The following is a 14,898-nucleotide window of genomic DNA, read 5'->3' as shown; positions in this document are numbered from 1 at the left end:
GTGGGGGCGACCCCACAGATAAGACCTTGGTCAATGTAGGGGCAACCGTTCATACCAATTGCCACTATCAAGCTCTCCTTATCTCCGGGGAGTTGGTCCCCATTTCCCCTTCACCCCTCACATTAAAAATCGGCCTTGTGCCCAATTTGCTCAGTGGGGGAGCAAATAAATACCTTAAAGTGTAGTATCTGTTCTTCAGATGCTGCACTTCATTTTCTTGTTCTCTTTCGGTGGAGGAGAAATCCTTCACGACTGAGACAATTTTTATTTTTGCACCTTTTCTCCACATTAAAAAAACGACCATGGTATCTAACTCTGTCCCGTCGGGAGGCATAGTAAATAGGTACGCTTTTCTTGGCCTTTTGGCCAAGATCAAAGTGTAGTATCTGTTCTTACTACATGCTATACTTATTGTGATTTCAAGTTGGGGATCACTTTTCTGTATTAATTTAATGTAAACTGATCACCCACTTTACAACCAGTGAGTCTCAAAGCCATTCAAGTTCTTCTCCAGATCATTCAAGTTGTTTTTTAAGGATTCCAGTTATTTTTTAAGCATTCAAGTCATTCTTAAGGTCATTCAATTCATCCTTAAGTTCATTAAAGTCATTCTAATCATTTACTTTTTATTTATTTCAGCCCATTTTTCGGTCATTTTAGTTTATCTTTAATAATTTCATATCAATCCTACATTCACGCATTCATTCATTACACGAGAGCACGTGACTAATGGCTATCGGCCTTGTTTATTTTAGGTGTGGATACGGATTAAAAACAAAAACATTTCTTAGGAAATAAATGACCGTCATTAACCCAAATATTAATGTGATACTATGGATCCCACTCCTCAAAATGTTTGGTCGAAAAAAATAGGAAAAAGAACTATATCAAATAAAGAGAAAGTAGTTTATCAGAAGTTGTCGACCGTTTACGGGCAGTGTTTGGTTGTCGACCGTTTACGGGCTGCCTCGAGTCGTCGACCCTTTACTAGCAGCCTCGAGTCGTCGACCCTTTACTAGCAGCCTCGAGTCGTCGATTGTAGACGGGACGAGAGTTGACGGCTTTGAGGTCCTCTGAAATAAATAGAAGAGGTTAGTCAAAAGCGGGCGAGAACAGATCAGACCAAGAAGAAAATTGCTGGAGACCGACGCGACTCGGTTCATTTTTCTACGCTACATGACGGCATCAAAGACGAAGAAAAAATGAAATTGAAGGTAACACGGTGCGTAGCATTGTAGAGTTGAGTAATTATTGTTGCGCAAAGAGTAATGTTTACCTTGGGAACTTAAAATACAAAAGAGCCCATTCAATCTGCACCTTTTCGTGATTCAAATGGTATTTTATTGGGAGACGCGACTGGTCGACTGATAGGCTTTGTTTGTCAGAGAAAGGAGGGGCGTGGACGCAACTGTAAAACAGAATAAAAAAAAAGGAACAAACAATTTAAAACTAAAAAATAACTCCAAAAGAATATTTTTCACAATCCCAAAGCAAATACATTTTATTTATCATTTATATTTTTTATTTATTGCAAATTATTTTGAATTAAAAATTTCAAAACAAGTAACCAAGCAAAAAAATAAAATAAAATAAATAAATAAATAATAATGAAACTTACACGGCGTTCATCTTTTTATATTTAACAAATGAAATTAATTAAAATTAGTTAAAAAAAAAAAAGAGAAAAAAAAAACTTTAAAAAAATATTTTTTCACACTCCAAAAGCAGGATTCGTTTCTTTTTTTTGTAATTTTTTAACAAAAAATTTATTTTCGAATAACTTTCAATGAAGCTTCAAATTGTCAAAAACATGCACCCCCCCAAAAAAGAAAACAACAACAAAACTTATACAGCGTCCATATTTTTATGTTTAACAAATGAAATTGCTCAAAATTAAAAAAAAAAAAGAATTATTTTTATCATAAAAGAAATGCACTCGTTTGATTAAGCGAACGCAGAGAGACAAATGAAATTTATTTTCGAAAATAAGTCTGGATTATTGTAACTATATGATTTTTTTTCTTTTTATCCTTTTAGCTATTTTTTATATCTATTTTAAAAAAATCCTATTTCTAATTTAGTTTTGTTTTCCAGATTATTAGTCTTTATTACCAGCGTCCAAAAATGTTTTCCATTTTTTGTTTTCAGGTAAGGCATTCTGTAAATTTACTACGTCTCCTAATGAATACAAAAGTACACATTTTTTTTATTGTCCAAAGTTTTTGTTGTAAAATAATTTATTGTATTCTTTCTCTTTAGAATGTTTTTAAATATATATTTTTTAACGAAATGTGATTTTTTTCTGAGTTAAAATTAAAAAAAAAATCGTCACAATTGTTTCAATCTTTTTATTAATTTATATTTCGTTTTCTTTTAACTTCGAATCAGTTCTTTAGTGAATTGCACGATCATTCTTTTTGGTTGTTTTTTCTCTCACTCATTCTCTTTCTCTCTCTCTCTTTCATTGTGTGCATTTCTCTCGCTCTCTCTCTCATATATTTATCCTCCCCCCACCTTCGTTTATTTATCTCTCTCTCCTTCTTATCGTGATCTCCCCCCCTCTCTCTCTCTCTCTCTATCGTATGTTAAACTCTCTCTATGGTGCGGTAAACTCTCTCTCTATCATATGGTGATCTCTCGCTCTCTCTCTCGTCGAGTAATCTCTTTCTCTATCTCGTATCGTTCTCTCTCTCTCTCTCTCTGTATATATATATATATATATATATATATATATATATATATATATATATATAGAGAGAGAGAGAGAGAAATAAAAAGGAACAAACCGTATTATCTGTTCATCAACGTTTCGTCTTTATTTCGAGACTTTCTCTGTGTGTGTGTGTATATATATATATATATATATATATATATTTTTTTTTTTTTTTTTGAAAATATAATTATCCATTGACACGTGTTTCGTAGTCAAAGGCTCATCAGAGTGGCTGAATCTAGCGAGATTCGAAATCGGGACTTCATATAGTAAATAATTATGTCAGCCCCTTTAAGAAACTCGTTTCTTATCGTTGAGCACTTTCAGTTGAATTAAGTCGGTCAATTTAGCTCTTATGCACAGATCATCATATAATGATTAGATCGCTCTGACTGACGTAAAAAAATCATTTAAAAATAAAATGTTTAAATTTCGACGTAATTTCACGCGGTTAAACCGTAGCTGAATAGATACGGTCTTTGCTAATGAAGCCAGAGATTATTTCTGTTGCCGGGTTCGAATCTATCGACTGGTGTTAATCGTGATACCCTGCAAGATTCCCGAAAGGATGAAACCCTACTGTCTGTAGGTATTTAATAATTATTATAGTAAATAATTATATGTGTGCATGTGTTATTGTATGTGTGAGGAGAGAAAAAAAATCACGAAACGAGGGATATATATACACACACACACATTATATATAAATATATATATATATATATAATCTGGTATCGTGATATATATATATCTATAATATAAAGCTGAACGTCTGTGTGTGTGTGTGTGTGTGTGTCAGGTCACGAATAGGCTCCTATATGGTTGACTATTATAGAAAACTGATCACATAGAAGATGTATCGTGACACAGGAATGGGTATGTTTGATCTGGCATAAAGATGATTCATTAAAATTGTGGTCTGCGTACGCGCCTGGTCCACAAAGTATGGAAATAAAAAATTAAAAAAAAACGTTTACAAGTGTTTTTGATATAGATGTACATAATAATACTTTGATAAGTATGTTTTAACTTAAATAGGGATGGTATAATAAAATTGTGGGCTCTGCGTGCGCGCCTGGCCTCCATAGAATGGAAATAGGCACAAACTTTAATAAAAACTTTTCATATCTATCTGCGTAAGTATACTTTGATAATTATGTTTCAGTTTGAAGAAATATGGTATACTAAAATTATGGGATGTTCGTTCGCGCCTGACCTCCATAGAATGGGAATATGTCACAAAGTTTAACCAGGTTTTTTAATATAGATCCACATAATATTGTGATAAGTGTTTGAGTGTGAACAGGTATGGTATAATAAATTATGGGGTTTATCTATTTTATTTTTACTTTCATCATATTTTGCTTTGGTTTTGATACCCCCAAATTCGAAGCTAAGTTCAAGTGTAACGTGAACCGACATCTTGCTGCCCAAATCCCTACATAGTACCCCAGTAGTTGTTGCCCCTGATAGTAGCCCCTACACCAAAGTGGCAATTTGCCTTGTTTGGGGTGAAAATGTAATAAAAAAAAAACCTTCCTTTTCATAACCTATCATACTTTCATAAATCAGAGTCCATTTTCTGTGTTTTTGAACCCAGTCAACGACGGGTACTTTTGCTAGTATATATATATATATATATATATATATATATATATATATATATATATATATATACACGTGTGTGTGTATACATCTCTCGTATCATGATTTTTCTTTCTCTCTTTTGTATGGTGATCTCTCTCTCTCTCTCTCTCTCTCTCTCTCTCTCTCTCTCTCTCTCTCTCTCTCCTGCTCGCGTTCAGTACTCTTAGCTTTCTTTCTTTTTCGTCTCTTTTTCTGCACTTTTTCTCTAGTTTTTTTTCTTCTCTTCAGTTTTCTCTTTCTTTCTTTCTCTTCGTCTTTTGTATTACAATTTTCTCTATATTTTTTCTTGTTTAACCCGCTCCGTCTCTTCCGTGCATCTTTCAATCTTCATCCAATCCATCCTCCCTAAATAGATACCATGTTTCTCTCTCTCTCTCTCTCGCTTTTAGCCCCTTTCCACCACCCCTATTGATTTTTGTTTATTCAGCCATGTATGTCAGTAATTAATGATTTATGCATGTATATTCCGGCATGTTTGTTTATTTTCTTCTTCAATATTACGAATGTGCAATGAAAGATAGAAAATGCATCCAGATGAAGTGGGGGGAAGGGTAGTTAGAAAGAAGGGGGGGATAAACATGAAAAATAATGGATGCGAAAAAATAAAGCAAAAATGATCAATTTTAGTCGAGTGAGGGGTCGGGGTGGGATTGAATTAAAATCCTTGATTCAACATATTTTTTTTTTAATAAAGATTTAATTTTTTTAATTAAAAATTTTAAATATATTTTTTTTTCTTTCTATCTTACTAATATTTTAATTTACTTATTTTGCTTTCATCTCCAATTCTTGCTATTCTAAACCTCTCTCTTTTTTTATCAACCCTCTCTCCTCGTCCCATTTTTCTCCCGTTTGCTTTCTCTTTATTTTCATATTAAATTCATTTAGATTACATGGTCACCGCTCATCAAGGCCCGGAAGTCACTCAAGGATAAGAGTTAATGGATACCGTAATGAAAATATCATAAGTTGACTTATTTTAGCGGACGACTCTAAAATAACATGTTCACGGTCTTGGTCTTGAAAATGACTGTTATAGTCAGTTGGGAAGCAGCTCCCCGGTATTGCGTTCCACAGAGCAGTTCTAGGAAAAATACTCTGCTCTTGGAATTTTCGCATAGATTGTTACTGTGCACATTGTATTACGTTAGAAAGCTACCGTTGATCCTTTATAACGTCAACCATTTGCATATATGGTTGATGTTATGAAGGATGAAGGGCAGCATGCTAACGTAATACACCCATTGTAATACATTGATCCAGCTCTAGAAGAGTGAGGGTGAAACCGATCAGCTGGCCTCCTATTTTTTTTCTTTTAATGATCAACATCAAAACTTGTCTTTCTCTCTTAATGGCAATATATATATATATATATATATATATATATATATATATATATATATTCCTGTTATAAAACAGATCAGTATCGACTGAAGAGAGCTTGATATGGGTTACTAAAACGGTCCCCTATTATCAAGTTTGAAACCGACGGTACCGATAACTTATCTAAACCTCCTGTAAATATAAATAATAGGTCGTATTTTCGGAATATTTCCTTATAATAGAGCACTCTGCTGTAATCCTTTTATCCAATATATATATATATATATATATATATATATATATATATATATATATATATATTTATATATACTCGTGTATAAGTTGATGTGTCATTTTAGGTATTACGTGTGTATAAGTCGACTGTAGATTCCAAACAAGTTAAATGGTCCGTCTCCTGGCTCTTTCTTGCACAGATAATTTCCTTTCTGGTGTTTTTTTTTTTTTTTTTTTTTTTTTTTTTGTAAGACATATTATAAATTGTTTCTTGGCACCCGTGAGCGATAATACGTGCATTGCATTTACGCAAATGTGGTCTATTCGCTTTTCATATAAAGAACCAACCCGCTGCACACTTACATGCAGCGAACGCAAATGTTGCGCAGTTACTGTTTTAGACCTAATTTATGTCATGTACCATGATAACGTAAAAGCATACATCACACGAGCCGTAATATACTGTAATAATATGAACAGACGCGTTAAATGCCATTAAATGGTTTCATTAAATAGTTGTCATTTAATTGTTAAAACTTGTTTAACTTGGGGAGAACGACTTATCGTAAACACTATATTTCCTAACTTACTAAAAAAAACTGTCGCATCATCACCGAATACATCATATCATACTTAGGCCTATAGCCACGTCTAGAGAGCGAACATTTCGAGAGCTATTCCAATTAGTATTAAGCCTCCCACTGGAAAACCGTACATGTCCTTACATGCTGGCAAACACACTGCAGTGGGGTTCGGAAGGAGTGCGGTTAATTACTAGGATTACTGGTATATACCGAGTGCAAAAACAAAATGGCGTGTTCTATGTTATGATCAAGCGCCGAGCCGTTCTTTAACAACATTTCCAAAAACATAACTTATGAATAAGTCAACCTCAAAAACTAACCTTAAAATCGTCTGTCAGAAATTCGACTTATACACCTGTATATATGGTTTATATATATTAGACTTTTAAGACGTTAAAAGTGGGCGGAAGTTATAATGCACAGACTTAGCATATTGATATTTAAATTTGTTCTCAATACTTATTTCGCTGCAGTATCCGTAGATGACTGTATGCTTCGCTTGCTCTTTGGTAGAAGTTGCCAACTCTCACTAGTTATCAAGGCGTTGCTCGTTTAGCAAAAGTCACTGAGGGGGTTTGGGCTTAGATTCTTTATCTCTTTATCTTCCTGTCATTTTAACACAATCTAAGACATTGCGAAATTTAAAAAAAAATACAAAATTTAAACAATCTTTATGAAAAATAATGTCTTTTAAATGTTACCCATTTTCAGCTTCGCATATTTCTGCTCTTTCCAAAACATTATTCATGACAAATTGCAGAATCTCTGGATTGCGATTTAACTCTCTTATTTCGTTCCTGATGTTTTGCTTCAATTCTTGCAGGGTTTGGAGTTTGTAAACATAGACTCTTACTTTAAGATACCCCTACAAGAAAGAGTCGAGACTAGTCAAGTCTGGGGAATGTGGTGGCCATTTGATATTGCTATAGCGAGAGATAAGGTTGTCGTCAAAGCATTGCCTGTTTTTAGAAAAACAATTTCACAATTTGCATACATTGTTTAATTCTATACTTATAATTAATTTCCATGATATAATCTGTAAAATATCTGGAATGAAGAAAGAAATAATCATTAATGGTAAAATGACAAATTTTCAACACTTCAGTGACTTTTTGGACAAACTGTCTATATACATATTTCAGTTTAATATTTTCCAGAGGTGAAACAACCAATGAATTTTTAACGAGCTCCGTATATATATATATATATATATATATATATATATATATATATATATATATATATATTTCGGCGAATGAACTCTTTTTCTGGGTCAACGGCCAACTAGCACCGTGTATATTTGTGTGTGTGTGTATATGTGTATTGGGGTGGAAAGGGCTCCCGTAAGTCGTGGTGAAGGCAACCTTTCTAGGAGAAGCAAATCTCTGATTAAAAAAAAACAAAGCGGAAGACTAGTACCCGTATTAAGCTGGTCTGCAGTTTAATTTGTTGCTGGCTATCTTGCTCTTGCTTGTTGCTGGATCTCAACATTTTGAACCGAGAGAGAGAGACTTAGCTGTCGTACAAAGTTAAGACTCTGTAACATCATCTTTGTATAGATACTCCCTCAGGTATTTGGGCTCATGGATTTTAAATGTCTGAGGGAGTGGCACTCGTCTGACAAGACGTTGCAATCATCATATATATATATATATATATATATATATATATATATACACACACAAAGGAATCACCACTTATCAAAGCTTGAAGGACACTCGGAGATAAGAGTTAATAAGTGTACAGTAAACAATGGGCCACTATCGTAGTAATCGGTAGTAGTGGAAATTTGAAACGGCCAGATTATAGTCAGCTGGAAAGCAAGGAAACGGAAGACAGTTCCACAGGCGTGCAATTCTAAGAAAGAAACTTTGTTCATGGAATCCACGTTTAGGTTTAGGCACAGATAAAAAAGTTGGGGAATTATTGATAGTGGTTTAATTTAGACGAGTGTTTTTGTGAAAGTCAGACCGGGGGAAACCAGAGATTGGAGCTCAGACGAGCACTTGCCATGGCAATAACGATAAAGCAGGAAGAGGCTCGCAACGTCTTTTCTGTGGGAAGGAGGTTGCAGGGAAGAGAAAAGGACATCCCGACTAGGCTGCAAAATCTATTTTGAACTCTGTCAAGGCTGTATGAGGTATTCTAGCAGTTCCTGCCCAGATGTGGCAACAGTACTCCCTCCTTGGACGCACTTGGCTCTTATATAGGTAGAGAATTGCGTCAGCAGTGAGATATCTATTAGGTCGATTTTGGAATCAGAACTTTTCGAGATATTAGGATCGGAAAAATTTGTGACTATTTTTCCGATGCCAAAAACTATAAACTTAATTATTCTTTGGTTTCTTTTTGTTTTAAACTTAATTCTTTATTGCTGATATTAAGGATGCTTCCCCCATTTTTATTTTGTACTTTTTCGAAAATATATGCATATAGATAATCTAAAAGAAAACAAAGTACATAGCTAATAATTTAGAGATTTTAAAAGAATCGGTAATCGTATCGGAATTGGGAAAATGTTGGACTCGCCTCATATCACACACACACACACACACATATATATATATATATATATATATATATATATATATATATATATATATATATATATATTATACACACAGAGATGTATGTTGCAAGCATTGTGTGTAATATATAGACGTCATAGATTGTGATGCACGGCACAATCACGTTGACACACCGGTTCTCGCCAGATCACCGAAGTTAAGCAAGTTGAGTCTGGCCAGTACTAGATGGGTGACCATTTGGGAAGGCTAGGCGCTGGGAAGGTTGGGCATGGGGCCAGCACCCTCCCCCTGTAAAAAGAACTCCCCGCTACAAAAGCATCTACAAAGTTGTAGATGGCCCATGCCTCTCCAGGGGCTCAAAGGCTATAGATGGGATGGATAGATTGTGATAGCTTTCCATAACCTCTTTCTTTAATATATACGAGTATATCTATTATTTTGTGTGGTTGTGTATGTATATATATATATATATATATATATAATTTCATGTTCAATTTATGTGCTAATAAGGAAACTTTATAATTACCCATATCTAATTTGCTAGCATTTCCTTCGATGAGATGACCATTCATTGAATATCCATGGGTTAAGGAAAATATATTAATAATTATCTGTCTTCTTTTGCCAAACCATATATTTTGTTTGTAACTCTACGTAGTTTAACTCTGTGACTTTTAGTTTCGGGAGAGATAGTTTGATAATATAGAGACAGACAGACAGAGAGACATAGTTTTATAAATTAGATAAGAAAAATGGAAGATTGTATGGCAACATAAATATATTTGTATATAATCCTCCCTTTTTCTCTTCCGTATTACTGACCGATTTCTTTGGCCTTCTCCACATTTTCTTACCGATTTGAATGTTTACTTGCTCACCTACTTTTTATAATCACCCCCCCCACACCACCACGCCCACTCATCCTTCTATTCCTATACTTTGCCTACACCACCACCATCTTCTTCCTCCACCCCTCCCCTCCACCAGTTGATTAAGTTGCAACGTGCATGCGGGGGATGAACACGCGCGTACATACAGTTACTTATTAACGTCGATTACGTACAGCAAGCAAGTGCCCGTTTCCGCTTACGTAACGGCCTAACCCTAACCCGCTCTTATATCTGCAATATTTCTGAGGCAAGTACAGAAGATACTAATTACTATGTTTTTCTCGGTGTAGATCTGCAGAACAATCTGATTAATTAGGACAGAAAGATTCCCCCCTTTTCTCTTTGCTTCCTTAAATCTTTAATCTATTCGCGTCATTCCGTTGAATTAGTTGCAGAAATTTTTAACTTTTTTAATTTTTCAAATTTTTTTTTTGTTCTATTTATAAATTAATGTACTTTTCTTTTATTAAAGAAAATGAAAATGAAAACGAACGTTTATAAAATGCAAGGTTATTTACAAAAAATAAAAAAATAAATAAATAAAAATAAAAAGAAAACAAAGAAATATATTTTTTAAAAAATTTGCTAGCTGCAATGCAATCTACCGCAATAATCCACCGACTACTTTTCATAGGATTTCAAACAGCGTCTTATTTTTGCTCAGCTTTTTAAAAATTCTTTCTTTGTATTTGGGTCACCAAGAAACGACGAATTCTAGATCTATCATAACGTAAAAGAAAAAGAAAGAAAGAATCTTAGTGTCAGGCGTAATTTCCCACAGAACTTCTTCGTGATAGCTTTCCGTTTGTATAATCCTGCAAAATCCCACCCCTTCATTCGAGGTCCTTAGTTTACGAACAAGTTTCTACTCTAATAAAATACTAGTAGAAACTTACCCAATAAATGTTACTGTGACATTTATTATTTAGTATTTTCGATTTTTGAGCCATTATCCAGACTCCCTAGATGACCGTTTATGTCGGTCAATTTTTACTTGTTCTAACTTAAGACTCTGCTTGCTTCAAACTAAATAAACGCTTTAAAATAAATTAAAACGCACACACACACACACACACACACATAATCTTATCCAGGTCGGTAGAAGGATAACTTATTTTGTCTTTGGTAACATTTATTTGTTATATATTCCTTTTACTGCAAAATGCCTGACTTTGGACTCCCCCTCTTCCCTGCTTTCATAACTGTACTAGCACACAGACATTTAATGTAATGCTAACAAATATGTCGCTGCTCAATTCTCTATATAGTGTCTATTTGCAAACATGGTCCCAAGTAGTAGGCTCCTATGTCCAAGTGGTAATGTCTAGTTTGGAATGAAAAAAAAAAAAAAAAAAATTACCCCGGACGCCTTCCCTGCGGATTACAACATGGTCGTCTTCAAATCCAATGTGAATAGATATACCTTTATGAACCTTCTTCCACGGTATTCGAACTTTCTCCCTCCCAGAAAACCCTTGTCGGCCGAGGCCACGTATTAGCCGAGTGCACACCTATGAAAAGAAGTACTTCTACCTTTGTAAACGGGACCACCTGTTTTTTTTTGTTTTTTTTTCAAATTATTTTCAATTGTGCGCCCTGCCATAGCGATACCACAGATTCGACCCCCCCTCCACCAAAAAAAAAAAAATAAATAAAAACTGCGCCACCTGAATCTTGGTTAGACTATCAAGCAATTTGAGACATTTTGTTTATGGTTTAGCACCGTACGTTTCCGTGGTCCAACTGAGAAGACATCGGTTTAATATTCCCTTTCCCTTCCTTCAATTCTGTCCAGTTATTCACCATCTCTCTGTTTTAATGGATGACGTCATCGTTTAATGACGCCATCCACTGTGTATAGTTATTTCAACTCTGTTTTAAGGTATGATGTGATGGGTTTGTGCTTTTATCGATCATAAAAAAATTCTAGCATATTAGAATGTCAGTGTGCAGTCATGAAAATTTTTTTTTACCTGCATTTGAAGCGTTTTATATTAATTGAAATTAAGAAATTACATATATAAATGAATACGTTTGGAAGTCTTAAACAACGCATTTTTTTTTAAATAAACAAATTTGTTTATATCATACACACACACACACATATATATATATATATATATATATATATATATATATATATATATATATATATATATATATATATATATATATATATGTGTGCTATAAATCCTTAACAATTAAGAGTCTCGTTTTTTCTTTTCCTTGTCTGCATGGTGGAATTCTGCGAGCGAGTGTGTGTCAGGCCATGGGTCTTAGTAATGGTTTGATTTAAAAAAAAAAGAAAAAAAGTCATCATAATATATATGTATGTGTGTGTCTGTATTTACCCATAGTCATTGTCCACATAGAGAACATTTCTTTTGCGTAAAACTCGTACAATCAACCTCTCCATCATTCTCGTATCTTTACTCACATGTGGCACTGTAAATTTCTTAATTTTGCAATGAGTCTTTTGCTGAAAAAAATCTTTTCTTTGTTTTTCTCAAAGGTCTTATCACATATCAAGGCCCGGAGGCCACTCGAGGATAAAGGTTAATGTGTGTATTGTAGTCGTTGGAACAGTTGCGTAATAATCATTTGTAGTGGTAATTTGGTATAAGTTAATTTTTGAGGACGGTTCAACAAGAATTTGTTTGCATTGGACTTTAAGACAATATTGTAGTCAGCTGGAAAGCAGACGAGCAGAACAGATTTTCACAGGCAGCCAGTTCTAGGAAAGAAGCTATGTTCATAGAATCTGTGTTTTGCTTTAGGCACTGGTACAGATCGGAGGGATTTATTGATAGTGATTTTAGCTACGCGAATGTTTTTTGTGAAATATTGGCGAGAAGAGGGAATCATAGATTGGAGCTCAGTCGAACATCAAACATGAAAATAGTGATAAAGCAGACACGGGTTCGCAACGTCTCTTCTGTGGGAAAGAGTTTATAGAGAAAGAAAAGGGCATCTCGTTTACAAATATCAATTTTGAATTTTGAGCTAGATGACTTTAACTTAAACGTACATAGCAAACTGAACCCTCTTCTAAAAATTAAGCTGTAAATTTGAACACTCATTTTTCTTATAATCTGAACATTTAATTGTAAACCTAGATTAAAAAAAAAAATAGAAATGACCAAGATTTTAGAATGTTAAGAAAAAATCTTCCAAAATATGAATTTCAGGGAGGCGATCATTTTATGATATGTCGGTATTCTCAGGAAAGTCAATTTTTACAGTATTACTGTAATACTGGAGGGGGGGGCGTAAAATATGCTTAAATATATTTTAATTCATGCAGATTTCGTATTTATTATTACAGAGCCAATTTTCTTAATGAATATTATGCTGTACCTAATATATAGTTCTGATTTCAAAAGTTAAAAAAACACACAAAAAATCTTGGGTGCCATGAGCTAGAATCGAAACCAAAACATTTAGCGCTCTAGCCACGTTCTATATCGTTTGAGCTATCGACAGATAGATAACAAGGTTTTTAAAATTAAACCACTTCAGGCCATGAATGAATTTGCGCATGTGTAAAAGTAACAGAAATGTCGGCAAGTTGAAATGAACATTTTGCATTTCAATTTGCCGACATAATACTGTGCGCGTTATTCATCCAACCAAATAAAGATTTTACGTGTTATCAACCGTCCTTGCTGTATGATTACTATTTAATGTTAATTTCAGTGTTATGTGACCAGTAGTTCAAGGGTTTATCGGTTAAATATTTTCACACATAGGGACACCTACATCTACTGTTTTATTTATAGTGATAATCAGATCTTTCTCGGCTAAAAGACATATTTAGGCAGTTCTCGATGACCGTACATCCAAACAATATCTTGCCAATGCGTGTGCGTGACACGAGTCGATACTTACACCATTATTTATCGGTGATCTTCATAAACAACATCTCTGATGCAATCGCGTTTGAGATGGATGTATTTGCTTATCACGCCACGTCCTATCTCAAGCATGAGAAAATCGGATACACACACAAGCAAAGCAATGGGTGAATCCTTAGAACATAACCTCCAGTCTATAGTAGAATGAGGCTCAAAATGGATGTTAGTATTTAATGCTACTAAGATAACACTCCTTTCCTAGACCAAGTCTACGAAAACATTCCAGCTACTAATTGTCATGGTTACTAGTACAATCCCTAAAAGTCAAACGGTTAAACTCCTCGACCTGTCATTCTCAGGCAACATAATTTGAAACAAATTTTCGCTTTTATATTTATAGATAATCGATATATCTATAAAAATGAGAATGTGTTTGAGGACATTTCTGAATCTATATACTCAACGAATTTTTGAGCTACACACTTGAAATTTGATACATAGGTTAGTTAGACATGTAGAAATTTTTAAATTAGTTTTCACTCGAAAAAAAACGGGATATTAAGGAGACAAAATTTAAAAAAATAGTATTTGGGTTGTCATCAAATTTTTATCTGTTAACTGTTTAACGAGGTGTGAAAGCAATTTTTAAAGATCGTGGTAAGCTGGTCTACTGGTTGTCGTACTTGACTCACTGTCTTTCGGTTTTGGTTTCGATCCTAGTTCGAGTACTTTTTTACTTACATAAGTGAACTGTTTAGGGGGGAAAAAAACCCCCGGAATACTCGCATACGAATGTCTTAGTTTCTTTCCGTTTTTTTTTTTTTTTTAATTTCATTATTTTTTAAAGGAATTTAACGTTACATTTAATACCGGGCTCTACTGGGCACATATTCTAGTAAATAAGTAAAAAAAAAAAAGGATGGGCGACGACATGCAAAAAAAAAAAAAAAAAAAAAAAAAAGAAAAAGATACGTAACTCCCTCGTCGCTTAGGAAAGCGAGATTAACTACAAAAAAAATATTGCAGTTTCGAAACTGCTAATATAATTTGTGAAAAAGAACAGATCCAAGAAAAAGAATAAAATAGAGAAACTGCAAGAAAGTAAACGAAATGTATTTTATCTCT

At 34.0% G+C, this 14,898-nt stretch overlaps 1 pseudogene; it reads left to right on the top strand.

The window, feature by feature from the left end:
• The first annotated feature begins 345 nt into the window (after positions 1 to 345).
• LOC145252954 (U2 spliceosomal RNA) lies at positions 346 to 492 on the top strand (annotated as a pseudogene).
• The last annotated feature ends 14,406 nt before the right edge of the window (positions 493 to 14,898 follow it).

The sequence above is a fragment of the Euprymna scolopes genome, chromosome 29 (genome assembly GCF_053919585.1).
Source record: "Euprymna scolopes isolate OS-2025 chromosome 29, ASM5391958v1, whole genome shotgun sequence".
Classification (NCBI taxonomy): Eukaryota; Metazoa; Mollusca; class Cephalopoda; order Sepiida; family Sepiolidae; genus Euprymna; species Euprymna scolopes.
Note: the sequence above shows the minus strand (reverse complement) of the source record. Positions and strands in the feature narration are given on the sequence as shown.